Source organism: Pristiophorus japonicus, chromosome 5 (genome assembly GCF_044704955.1).
Source record: "Pristiophorus japonicus isolate sPriJap1 chromosome 5, sPriJap1.hap1, whole genome shotgun sequence".
NCBI lineage: Eukaryota > Metazoa > Chordata > Chondrichthyes > Pristiophoridae > Pristiophorus > Pristiophorus japonicus.
In genome coordinates this window covers 70660215-70673523 of record NC_091981.1, presented here as the reverse complement: position 1 = coordinate 70673523, position 13309 = coordinate 70660215, and positions in this window count along the sequence as shown.

Genomic DNA, 13309 nt, shown 5'->3' with positions numbered 1-13309 from the left:
CAGACAGTTCCAATAATCAAGTTGGCTCCTTTAGTTCCTTAGGCCCGCCCACAGACTTGAATTTGTCTTGTAAAAGTCCAAAATTTGATTAAAGTTCTTAGTTTCTTCCATGAGCACTTTAGGATTTCAAACTTTCCGGTAGATAGTCCCAAATTAAATTTCCTTTCCAATGAGCCCAAACACTGGGCGGGGGGGAGGGGGGGTGCTTCCAGTGAATTTTGACCTTTCACAGCCAAACAAGCACATACCACACCCACGCATGCTTTCAGTCCCTCTGTGCTCCCTCTCTCACTGTCTCCTCTTCTGTGCATGTAATGATGACCCCTGACCTGCAGAATTGCGGGAAATGAGCGTTGCCATGCTGTTGCTAAGGAAAGCGACACTTTATTGCAGAAGGGCAAAGAGATTTAACATTAACGTCCATTTCAGATCACTCACGGTAATGCTGAATTTTTAAAATATAGACTAGGGTCGTCGAAAATGGACGACAAGCAGGCGATCTGAAAACCCATTTTTAGTGCCCACACCAGAAATAATGCCCGTTTTTGGGCGATCCGCACAAAAGTATAAAATCTACAAATCCTGCACGTATATTGCTGGAACCTGCAGCTTTCCGCAGTGTGTCTACCCCCGCACCTCCAGCATGAGCTGAGATTGAGATAGCTGTTAACAAAAGGACTATTACCAGGCATTTCTCTCTGATTGCCCATTTGGCTGTTTCTAAGCACTCTGATGGTGGGTTTTAATGGTCCCATCGCGGGACGCATTGTTCCTCGAGATGGCGTGAATTGCCGATCCCCTTTCCATTGTCCTTGTTGCAGGCCCACCCTAGAACCTATTGCTGCCTGGGCGGTTTCAAAATGCCCTTGCCTGCCTGCGGGGTCCCGAGCCGCGTTCACCATGTTAACTCCCTGATCCATCACCATGTTTGGACCAGGGCTGCGCGCGTAAATTAGCTTGGTCTCCTCTTCCCCTGCCATAAAGATCTGAGCTATCAATGCCACCCCTTCTAAAGTCAAGTCCTTCGTCTTTATGAGCTTCCTGAAAATGCCGGCATGATTAATGCCCTCGATGAAAATGTCCCTTATCATCACCCCCCTTATCATCTCCCCCCCCGGAGAACTTACAGAGACTGGCCAAGTGCCGCAGTTCCGCCACGAAGTCCGAGATGTTTTGTCCCTTCCAACCCCGGTGCCGGGCCATGTGTACACTACTCGCCGGCTTGAGATGCTCACTGATCAGCTGGCTGAGCTCTTCAAAAGACTTGTCCGCCAGCTTTTGGGGTGCGAGCAGGTCTTTCATTAGCGCATACATCTGTGGTCCGCAGCTGGTCAGTAGATGCGCCCTCCGCTTGTCAGCCGCTGTCTCTTCCAGCCAGTCCTTTGTGACAAAGCTCTGCTGGAGTCTTTCCACGAAGTTGTCTCAGTCCTCACCCACACAGTAATGTTCCCCTGTGCCACCGGTGGCCATCCTCTTGGTTCGGTGATTCCCGTTTTTCGACTCCAAATGTGGTCTCCCTGCACCTTGCTACAAACTCACACGAGGCATAGATATATCAGACACGGTCACTCCGTGACCTTCACCTTTATGGCCAGGACCAAGGAGTGCTGACTCTGGGTGAGACCTCCCGTTTTATACCTGGAAACCCAGGTGAGGAGTGTCTCCCGCAAATTCACCCCCTGTGGTCAGGGTGTGCATTTCTAGGGTACAGGTACAGTGTACATGAGTAACAGTTACATGACTATGTCATTGCAAGATGTTTAAATACATGACAGTCAGGTATGCCTACATGTTATAACACTCATGGAGGAGACAGTGATGATCATTATTGGGATGGCCATTGCTGAGGCCGTGGCCAGCGGCAGGGCTGAAACCATCCTTCTCAAATCCCACTTCCCCCTCATCTTACATGCTCTTCTGATTTGCAAGTTGCAGATGGTGTAAGCATGAACCTCTTCCTTCACCTGACATCGCGTCATAACATTACCCTTCTGCCTATTTCCTTTCAGATATGCAAGCGGTTCAACCTAGCCAGGCAGTGGAGAAACAGCAAGAAGAGATTCGTTTCCTTTCTTGATTTCACTTGATTTCACACTCGCTGCTACCAACCTGACACTGCCCGTATCTTAAGAGGATAGATTTGAGATGGCATCTGCATGTGGTGAGCCACCAGACACTTGTGGGCTGCAGCCATGGCAGGGGGCAAGGATAGCACATGTGCCAGCTTGCCGGAGGACGAGGTGGAAGACAGGCTCCGCCGTAGAGGACTCAGATGAGGACTTCATTGGGGCAGCCCTCAGAAGAACAACAACATTCCTGGTTCATTAGGAAGCCTGCCAGGAAGCCTGCATTCAATGTCAAGGAGCACGAAGGAGTCCAACGCCAACTTGGCACAGGGTTTTTCACAGAGCTTGGAGCCCATTCTTTCCAGCATGTAAGTGGTGGCTAACTCTGTTATTACACTTGTGGGCCCAACCGTGATGCAGCGACTGATGGCCGATGTCACAGCTTCCATTGCTGCACAAGCAGCAGCCACCCAATGTCTAAGTGCTGCAGTGGAAGCTCAGAATGCTGTCATGCAAGGTCAGCTTGCTGGCATGCAAGCTCAGTCTCTGCCATCATGGCTGTGGATTACAATGTGCAAACGGGCTTGCAGAGTGCAATAAGAACATAAGAAATTGGAGCAGGAGTAGGCTATATGGCCCTTTGAGCATCCTCCACCATTCAATATGATCATGACTGAGCTGCTAAAGCAACTCCACCTTCCCACACTAGCCCCATATCCCTTGACTATCTTGGAATACAAAAACCAGTCGACCTCTGCCTATTGCAAAGATTCATAACCCTTTGAGTGAAGAAATTTCTACTCATCGCAGTCCTAAATGACTGACCCCTTATTTTGAGACAATGACACTGTTCTAGAATCACCAGCCAGGGGAAACAACCTCCCAGCATCTACCCTGTCAAGTCCCTTAAGAATTTTATATCTTTCAATGAGATCACCTTTCATTCTTCTAAACTCTAGAGAATATAGGCTCAGTCTCCTCAATCCTTCCTTGCAGGGAACAGTAGCATAGTGGTTAAGTTATGGGACTAATAATCCCGAAGCCTGGACTAATAAGCCTGAGGTGTGAGTTCAAATCCCACCATGGCAGCGGGGGAAGTTATAACCAGTCAGTTAAATAAATCTGGAATTAAAAAGCAAGTGTCAATAATGGTGACCATAAAACTACTGCATTGTTGCAAAAACCCATCTGGTTCACTAATGCCCATTAGGGAAGAAAATTTGCGGAGTTTTTCAGCCTATACGTGAACTCCAGACTCCAGACCCACAGCAAGGTGGTTGATTCTTAACTGAAATGGCCTCGCAAGCCACTCAGTTGCAAGAAACAATAATGAGAATAAAATTAGACAGACCACCTGGTCTTGGATCCTGGCACTCGTCAGTCAACCCTGCAATGTTCTCCTCACTAACGTCGGGGTACTTGTGCCAAAATTGGGGAGAGCTATCCCACCGACGAGTCAAGCAACAGCCTGATTTAATCATACTCACAGAATCAATTGTTTCTGGTGTTATCCCAGATACCTCTATCAGTAGGACAGACTGACCCAAGGTGGTGGCAGAGTGGTATAGAGTCGGGAGGGAGTAGTCCTGAACATTAACTCTGTTCCCATGGATGTGTCAAGCATGGGCAAGGTAACCTCCTGCTGATTAACATCTACTGTGCTCCCTCAGCTGATGAATCAGTACTGCTCCATGTTGAACATCACTGAGGGTAGTAAGGGCACAGAATGTATTCTTGGTGGGGTACTTCAACGTCCATTACCATGAGTGGCTCAGTAGCACCACTGCTGGCTGAGTCCTGAAGGACATAGCTGCCAGACTGGGACTGCAGCTGGTGGTGAGAGAACCAATACAAGGGAAAAAGCTACTTGACCTCGTCCTCACCAATCGACCTGTCGCAGATACATCTGTCCATGACAGAATTGGTAGCAATGATCACCACACTGTCCTTGTGAAGACGAAGTCTTGTCTGCAACCTGAAGACGCTCATCATGTTGTGTGGCTCTACCACCGTGCTAAATGGGATAAATTCAGAACAGTTCAAGAGGCACTTAACTAGACATCTGTGAGATGCTATGGGCCATCAGCAGTGACAGATTTGTATTCCACCACAATTTTTATCTCATGGTCCGACATAACACTCACGCTACCATAACCATCAAGCCAGGGGACCAACCCTGGTTCAATGAAGAGTGCATGCCAGTAGCAGCACAGGCATACCTAAAAATTAGGTACCAACCTGGGGAAGCTGCAACACAGGACTACATGTATGCTAAACAACAGAAGCAGCATGCTATAAACAGAGCGAAGCGATCCCACGATCAACGGATCAGATCAAAGTTCTGCAGTCCTGCCACATCTTGCCACATCCAGTCGTGAATGGTGATGCACAATTAAACAACTAACAGGAGGAGGAGGCTCCATGACTATAGCCATCCTCAATGATGAGGAGCGCACCACGTGAATGCAAAAGATAAGTGGTTGCAACCATCTTCAGCCAGAACTGCCGGGTGGATGATCCATATTGGCCTCCTCCTAAGGTCCCCACTATCACAGAAGCCAGTTTACAGCCAATTTTATTCACTCCACATGATATCAAGGAATGGCTGAGCTCACTGGATACAGCAAAGGCTATGGGCCCTGACAACATCCTGGCTCTCGTGCTGAAGACTTGTGCTCCAGAACTAGCCGTGCCTCCAGCCAAGCTGTTCCAGTACAGCTACAGCACTGGCATCTACCGACAATGTAGAAAACTGCCCAGGTAAGCCCTGTCCACAAAAAGCAAGACAATTCCAATCCGGCCAATTATCACCCCATCAGTCTACTCTCAATCATCAGCAATGTGATAGAAGGTGTTGTGGACAGTGCGATCAAGTGGCACTTACTCACTAATAATTTGTTCACTGTTCAGTTTGGGCTCCACCAGGACCACTCTGCTCCAGACCTCATTACAGCCATGGTCCAAACATGGACAAAAGAGCTGAATTCCAGAAATGAGGTGAAAGTGACTGCCCTTGACATCAAGGCAGCATTTGACCGAGTGTGGCATCAAGGAGCTCTCGTAAAATTGAAGTCAATAAGAACATAAGAACATGAGAAATAGGAGCAAGAGGAGGCCATTTGGCCCCTCCAGCTTGTCCCACGATTCAATAAGATCATGGCTGATCTTCTACCTCAACTCCGCTTTCCTGCACTATCCCCATATCGCTTGATTTCTTTAGTATTCAAAAATCTAGCGATCACTGTCTTGAATTTAGTACAGTATTAATATTAGGCAGTCCCTCATGTTGAGGATGACCCGTTGCCACACTAAAAAAAGATGAGTTCACAGGTCTTTCAATGTGGGACCTGACATTCCAGTTCCCGAGTTACATCTTGAAGGGTGGAAGATGTGAATTCTTTTAATGTGGAGTGGCCATTGCACACCAGCCACCACACAGGCTTGCCAGAGCAAGGCCTTGGTCCAGTGGCAAGGGTTAACCAAGACGCCTGGAGACAAAGCTCTACTGTGCCATCGCTGGACACGAACCCGCTATTGTTATATGCTGTGCCGATCCTGAGCCATGACTCCGCCGCTCCTCGACTCTGACATCGCCGCTCCTTGGCTCCGATATCGCTTTTCCTGGGTCACAAACCCGCCGCTCCATGATTCCGACCCCACCACGCCTCGTCTCCAACACCGCCACTCCTCGACTCCTACACTGCCGCTCCTCGACCCCGACATCACCGCTCCTCGACTCCGACATCACCGCTCCTCGACTCCGACATCGCTTCTCCTGGGCCATTACCCCACCGCTCCTCGACCCCGACATCACCGCTCCTCGACCCCGACATCACCGCTCCTCGACTCTGACACCGCTGCTCCTGGGCCATGACCCCGCCACTCCTCAACTCCTACACCGCCGCTCCTGCGCCATGACCCCGCCACTCCTTGACACCGACACCGCTGCTCCTGGGCCACGACCCCAACACTCCTCGACACCGACACTGCTGCTCTTGGGCCACAATCCCGCCGCTCCTCGACTCCAACACCGCCGCTCCTGGGCCACGAACCTGCCACTCCTCGACTCTGACACCGCTGCTCCTGGGCCATGACCCCGCTGCTCCTCGACACTGACACCGCTGCTCCTGCGCCATGACCCCGCTGCTCCTCGACACTGACACCGCTGCTCCTGCGCCATGACCCCGCTGCTCCTCGACACTGACACCACTGCTCCTGGGCCATGACCCCGCTGCTCCTCGACTCCTACACCGCCGCTCCTGGGCCACGACCCCAACATTCCTCGACACTGACACCGCTGCTCCTGCGCCATGACCCCGCTGCTCCTCGACACTGACACCGCTGCTCCTGGGCCACGACCCCAACATTCCTCGACACTGACACCGCCGCTCCTGGGCCATGACCCCGCTGCTCCTCGACATTGACACCGCCACTCCTGGGCCACGACCCCAACACTCCTCGACACTGACACCGCCACTCCTGCGCCATGACCCCGCTGCTCCTCGACTCCTACACCGCCGCTCCTGGGCCATGAACCTGCCGCTCCTCGACTCCAACACCGCCGCTCCTGGGCCACGACCCTGCCACTCCTCGACACTGACACCGCTGCTCCTGGCCCACGACCCTGCCTCTCCTCGACACTGACACCGCTGCTCCTGGGCCACGACCCTGCCACTCCTCGACACCGACACCGCTGCTCCTGGCCCACGACCTTGCCGCGATGGCGTTCCCTCGCAGGTCGAGGGGGGGCGCCGCGCTGGATCTGGGGATGACTCCTCCTTTTATCCACAACCTGCCGCGGTGGTGTTCACTCGCAGATCGGGGGGTACCACATTGGGTCTGGGACTGGCTCCTCTTTTTATCCCTGACCTGTCTTCAATACACTCAAAGACTGAGACTCCACAGCCCTCTTCTAAAGATTCAGCACCGTCTGAGCAAAGAAGTTTCTCCTCATCTCAGTCCTAAATGGCCGACCCCTTATTCCGAGACTGTGAACCTTGGTTCTAGACTCCACAGCCAGAGGAAACATCCTCCCTGCATGAAACCATGAGTGTCTCAGTAGCACCACAACTGACTGAGCTGGCTGAGTCCTGAAGGACGTGGCTGCCAGACTGGGACTGCAGCGAGTGGTGAGAGAACCAATACAAGGGAAAAACCTACGTGACCTCGTGCTCACCAATCTACCTGTCGCAAATACATCTGTCCATGACAGCATCACTGCACAGTCCTTGTGAAGACGAAGTCTCGTCTGCAACCTGAAGACGCTCATCATGTTGTGTGGAACTACCACCGTGCTACATGGGATGAATTCAGAACAGGTCTAGTAGCACAAAACTAGACATCCATGAGACGCTATGGGCCATCAGCAGCAGCAGAATTGTATTTCACCACAATTTTTATCTCATGGCCCGACATAACCCTCACTCTACCATAACCATCAAGCCAGGGGACCAACCCTGGCTCAATGAAGAGTGCATGCTCAGAGCAGCACCAGGCATACCTAAAAATTAGGTACCAACCTGGGGAAGATGCAACACAGGACTACGTGTATGCTAAACAACAGAAGCAGCATGCTATAAACAGATCGAAGCGATCCCACGATCAACGGATCAGATCAAAGTTCTGCAGTCCTGCCACATCCTGCCACATCCAGTCATGAATGGTGATGCACAATTAAACAACTAACGGGAGGAGGAGGCTCCATGACTATAGCCATCCTCAATGATGAGGAGCGCACCACGAAAGTGCAAAAGATAAGTGGTTGCAACCATCTTCAGCCAGAAGTGCCAGGTGGATGATCCATATTGGCCTCCTCCTAAGGTCCCCACCATCACAGAAGCCAGTTTACAGCCAATTTTATTCACTCCACATGATATCAAGGAATGGCTGAGCTCACTGGATACAGCAAAGGCTATGGGCCCTGACAACATCCTGGCTCTCGTGCTGAAGACGTGTGCTCCAGAACTAGCCGTGCCTCCAGCCAAGCTGTTCCAGTACAGCTACAGCACTGGCATCTACCGACAATGTGGAAAATTGCCCAGGTAAGCCCTGTCCACAAAAAGCAAGACAATTCCAATCCAGCCAATTACCAGCCCATCAGTCTACTCTCAATCATCAGCAATGTAATAGAAGGTGTTGTGGACAGTGCGATCAAGTGGCACTTACTCACTAATAACTTGCTCACTGATGCTCAATTTGGGTTCCACCAGGATCACTCTGCTCCAGACCTTATTACAGCCATGGTCCAAACATGGACAAAATAGCTGAATTCCAGGAATAAGGTGAAAGTGACTGCCCTTGACATCAAGGCAGCATTTGACCGAGTGTGGCATCAAGGAGCTCTCGTAAAATTGAAGTTAATAAGAACATAAGAACATGAGAAATAGGAGCAAGAGGAGGCCATTCGGCCCCTTAGCCTGCCCCACGATTCAATAAGATCATGGCTGATCTTCTACCTCAACTCTGCGTTCCTGCACTATCCCCATATCCCTTTTATTCCTTTAATATTCAAAAATCTATCGATCTCTGCCTTGAATATAGTACAGTATTAGTATTAGGCAGTCCCTCGTGTCGAGGATGACCCGCTTCCACACTAAAAAAAAATGAGTTCACGGTGTTTCAATGAGGGACCTGACATTCCAGTTCCCGAGCTACATCTTAAAGGGTGGAAGATGTCTGTGTGTGTATTCTTTTAATGTGGAGGGGCCGTTGCACACCAGCCATCACACAGGCTTGACAGAGCAAAGCCTTGGTCCAGTGGCAAGGGTTAACCAAGACGCCTGAAGATCAAGCTCTGCTGTGCCATCCCTGGGCCCCGACCCCGCTATTGTTATATGCAGCGCCGCACCTGGGCCATGACTCCGCTGCTCCTCGACTCCGCCACCGCCGCTCCTGGGCCATGACTCCGCTGCTCCCCAACTCCGACACCGCCGCTCCTTGCCTCCGTCACCGCCGCTCCTCGACTCTGACATCGCCGCTCCTCGCCTCAGACTCCGCCGCTCCTCGACTCCAACATCACCGCTCCTGGTCCATGACCCCACCGGTCCCCAACTCCGACACTGCCGCTCCTTGCTTCCGTCACCGCCTCTCCTCGACTCTGACACAGCCGCTCCTTGCCTGCGACACCGCCGCTCCTCGACTCCAACATCACCGCTCCTGGTCCATGACCCCACCGGTCCCCAACTCCGACACCGCCGCTCCTTGCCTCCGTCACCGCCTCTCCTCGACTCTGACACAGCCGCTCCTCGACTCCGACATCACCGCGCCTCGACTCTGATATCTTTTCTCCTGGGCCATGATCCCGCCGCTCCTCGACTCCGATATCGCTTCTCCTGGGTCATGACACCGTCGCTCCTCAACTCCGACACCTCCGCTCCTCGACTCTGACATCGCCGTTCCTCGAGCGCAATTAAACAACTAATGGAAGGAGGAGGCTCCATGAATATACCAATCCTCAATGATGGCAGAGCCCAGCACGTGAGTGCAAAAGATAAGTGATTGCAACCATCTTCAGCCAGACGTGCCAGGTGGATGATCAATATCGTCCTCCTCCTAAGGTCCCCACCATCACAGAAGCCAGTCTTCAGCTAATTTTATTCACTCCACGTGATATCAAGAAATGGCTGAGCTCACTGGATACAGCAAAGGCTATGGGCCCTGATAACTTCCTGGCTCCCGTGCTGAAGACTTGTGCTCCAGAACTAGCCGTGCCTCCAGCCAAGCTGTTCCAGTACAGCTACAGCACTGGCATCTACTGACAACGTGGAAAACTGCCCAGGTAAGCCCTGTCCACAAAAAGCAGGACAATTCCAATCCGGCCAATTACCACCCCATCAGTCTACTCTCAATCATCAGCAATGTAATAGAAGGTGTTGTGGAAAGTGCTATCAAGTGGCACTTACTCACTAATAACTTGCTCACTGATGCTCAGTTTGGGCTCCACCAGGACCACTCTGCTCCAGACCTTATTACAGCCGTGGTCCAAACATGGACAAAAAAGCTGAATTCCAGAGATGAGGTAAAGTGATTGCCCTTGACATCAAGGCAGCATTTGACTGAGTGTGGCATGAAGTTCTAGTAAAATTGAAGTCAATAAGAACATAAGAACATGAGAAATAGGTGCAAGAGGAGGCCATTCGGCCCCTCGAGCCTGCTCCGCGATTCAATAAGATCATGGCTGATCTTCTACCTCAATTCCGCTTTCCCGTACTATCCCCATATCCCTTGATTTCTTTAGTATTCCAAAATCTATCGATCTCTGTCTTGAATATAGTATAGTATTAGTATTAGGCAGTCCCTCGTGTCAAGGATGACCTGCTTCCACACTAAAAAAAGATGAGTTCACAGGTCTTTCAATGAGGGACCTGACATTCCAGTTCCCGAGCTACATCTTAAAGGGTGGAAGATGCCTGTGTGTGAATTCCTTTAATATGGAAGGGCCGTTGCACACCAGCCACCACACAGGCTTGACAGAGCAAGCCTTGGTCCAGTGTCAAGGGTTAACCAAGACGAGTGGAGACCAAGCTCTACTGTGCCTTCCCTGGCCCCGACCCCGCTATTGTTATACGCTGCGCCGCACCTGGGCCATGACCCTGCCGCTCTGCAACTCTGACATCGCTGCTCCTGGGCCACGACACCGCCGCTCCTCCGCTCCGACACTGCCACTCCTGGGCCATGACACCGCCGCTCTGCAACTCTGACATCGCTGCTCCTGGGCCACGACACCGCCGCTCCTCCGCTCCGACACTGCCACTCCTGGGCCACGACACCGCCGCTCCTCTGCTCCAACACCGCTGCTCCTCGCCTAAGACATCGCTGCTCTTCAACTTTGATATCGCTTCTCCTGAGGCATGACTCCGCCACTCCTCGACTCCAACATCGCCGTTCCTCAACTCCAATAACTCTTCTCCTGGGTCACGACCCTGTCGCTTCTCGCCTCCGATACCGCCGTTCCTCAACTCCGACATCGCCACTCTTCAACTCCGACATCACTTCTCCTAGGCCATGACCCCGCTGCTCCTCGACTCCGACATCGGCGCTCCTCGCCTCCGGCCCCGCCGCTCATCGACTCCGACCCTGCCGCTCCTGGGCCATGACACCGCCGCTCCTCGCCTCTGACACCGCCTCTCCTCCGCTCCGACCCTGCCGCTCCTGAGCCATCACACTGCCGCTCCTCGCCTCCGACACTGCCACTCCTGAGCCATGACACCGCCGCTCATCAACTCCGACCCTGTCGCTCCTGGGCCATGACACCGCCGCTCCTCGCCTCCGACACTGCCACTCCTGAGCCATGACACCGCCGCTCCTCGCCTCCGACACCGCCGTTCCTCGACTCCGACCCTGCCGCTCCTGGGCCATGACACCGCCGCTCCTCGCCTCTGACACCGCCTCTCCTCCGCTCCGACCCTGCCGCTCCTGAGCCATCACACTGCCGCTCCTCGCCTCCGACACTGCCACTCCTGAGCCATGACACCGCCGCTCCTCGCCTCTGACACCGCCTCTCCTCCGCTCCAACCCTGTTGCTCCTGGGCCATGACACCGCCGCTCCTCCGCTCCGACCCTGCCGCTCCTCCGCTCCGACCCTGTTGCTCCTGGGCCATGACACCGCCGCTCCTCGCCTCCAACACCGCCGCTCCTCCGCTCCGACATCGCCGCTCCTCCGCTCCGACCCTGCCACTCCTGAGCCATGACACCGCCGCTCCTCGCCTCCAACACCGCCGCTCCTCCGCTCCGACATCGCCGCTCCTCCGCTCCGACCCTGCCACTCCTGAGCCATGACACTGCCGCTCCTCCGCTCCGACCCTGCCGCTCCTGGGCCATGACACCGCCGCTCCTCGCCTCCGACACCGCCGCTCCTCGCCTCCGACACCGCCGCTCCTCGCCTCCGACACCGCCGTTCCTCGCCTCTGACCCTGCCGCTCCTGAGCCATGACACTGCCGCTCCTCCGCTCCGACACTGCCGCTCCTCCGCTCCGACCCTGCCGCTCCTGAGCCATGACACCGCCGTTCCTCGCCTCCGACACCGCCGTTCCTCGCCTCCGACACCGCCGTTCCTCGCCTCTGACAACACCACTCCTGAACCATGACACCGCCACTCCTTGGCCATGATACCGCCGCTCCTCGCCTCCGACAACGCTGCTCCTCCGCTCCGACACCGCCGCTCCTCGCCTCTGACCCTGCCGCTCCTGAGCCATGACACTGCCGCTCCTCCGCTCCGACACTGCCGCTCCTCCGATCCGACCCTGCCGCTCCTGAGCCATGACACCGCCGTTCCTCGCCTCCGACACCGCCGCTCCTCGCCTCCGACCCTGCCGCTCCTGAGCCATGACACCGCCGTTCCTCGCCTCCGACAACACCACTCCTGAGCCATGACACCGCCACTCCTTGGCCATGATACCGCCGCTCCTCGCCTCCGACACCGCCGCTCCTCGCCTCCGACACCGCCGCTCCTCGACTCCGACCCTGCCTCTCCTTGACTCCGACCCCGCCGCTCCTCGCCTCCGACCCCGCTGCTCCTCGCCTCTGACACCGCCGCTCCTCGCCTCTGACACCGCTATTCCTGGGCCATGACCCCGCCGCTCCTCGCCTCTGACACCGCCGCTCCTCGCCTCCGACACTGCTATTCCTGGGCCACGACCCTGCCGCAATGGTGTTCCCTCGCAGGCCGGGGTGCGCTGCACAAGATCTGGGGCTGACTCCTCCTTTTATCCATGACCTGCCACAATGATGTTCCTTCGCAGGTCAGGGGTACCACATTGGGCTGGGGCTGGCTCCTCCTTTTATCCCCGATCTGTCTTCAATATACTCAAAGACTGATACTCCACAGCCCTCACGGGTAGAGAATTCCAAAGATTCACCACTGTCTGAGCAAAGAAGTTTTTCCTCATTTCAGTCCTAAATGTCCGACACCTTATTCTGAGGCTGTGACCCCTGATTCTAGCCTTCCCAGCCAAAGGAAACATCCTCCCTGCATCAACCCTTGAGAGGCTCGATAGCATCACTACTGACTGAGCTGGCTGAGTCCAGAAGGACATAGCTGCCAGACCGGGCCTGCAGCTGGTGGTGAGAGAACCAATGCAAGGCAAAAACCTACTTGACCTCATCCTCACCAATCTACCTGAAGGCATTGGTAGCAGTGATCATTGCACTGTCCTTGTGAAGACTAAGTCTCGTCTGCAACCTGAAGACACTTATCATGTTGTGTGGCACTACCAGGATGCTAAATGGGATAAATTCAGAACAGA